The following is a 976-nucleotide window of genomic DNA, read 5'->3' on the forward strand; positions in this document are numbered from 1 at the left end:
CACACACACACATATATATATACACACCAACCACACACTTCTATATGAAGCAGTGAAGTGCTTCTGGGGGCTCGCATAGCCCTCTGCCCATGCTCCGAGGCACCGCCGTCCAGTGGCGAGAGGTCCCAGAGGCGCTGGCCTTGCCCTTACCTCCGCGTAGCGCCGCTGGAGCCCGGCGATGGCCTCCTTCTCCCCTTGCCCCTGGGGACGATGCTGCTGCTTCTCCTTGCGCTGCTTCCGCAGCTTCTCCTTCCGCTTGTCGTACTTCTTCTTCCAGCGCTCGAAGTTGCGCACAGGGTCCGGGACGGAGGCGAAGACGGAGCCTGCCAAGCTCTCCATGCCTCGCTATGCTCTGCTGCCTCCACAGCCGGCGTGGGGCAAGGGAGACACGCTTCCGGCGCGCGAAAATGACGTAGCCCCAGGAGGAGGAGGCCGGCGCACGAAAAATACGTCACTCCCGGCCTCCTCTTCACAAGCTCTAGTCACACCGATCATTTTGGACTTCAACTCCCAGAGTTCCTGGCGGTTGGCCAAGCTGGCTGAGGCTTCTGGGAGTTGAAGTCCACAACTTTTTAAAGTATACTATGGCCTGTTACAGACTGCCAAAATAAAGCTGCTTCGGGTCTCTTTGGAAGTATGCTGTTTAAATGATGCATGGGTCCTAAGAGTCCGGAGGTCCCGCCAAAGCCACACTCCATTCCTAAGCACTGGAGGGCAGCTTTGGTGCAGCTTCCGGATTCTTAGGGTGTATGCATCATTTAAACAGCATACCTCCAAAGAGACCCGAAGCAGCTTTATTTTGGCGGTCTGTAACAGGCTCTGCATCTTTACTGTAATTCTGCATTGTTATTTTAATAATAACAATAATACAACATCATCAAAAATAATTGGGCGGGGATGTGTGGGGCAGGGTTGTTGTAACTGTGGAATTTTTTTATTCTTATGCTATTTTATGTTATATTATTGTGTTGTAACC

This window comes from Sceloporus undulatus, chromosome 3, assembly GCF_019175285.1.
Source record: "Sceloporus undulatus isolate JIND9_A2432 ecotype Alabama chromosome 3, SceUnd_v1.1, whole genome shotgun sequence".
In the NCBI taxonomy this organism is placed as follows: Eukaryota; Metazoa; Chordata; class Lepidosauria; order Squamata; family Phrynosomatidae; genus Sceloporus; species Sceloporus undulatus.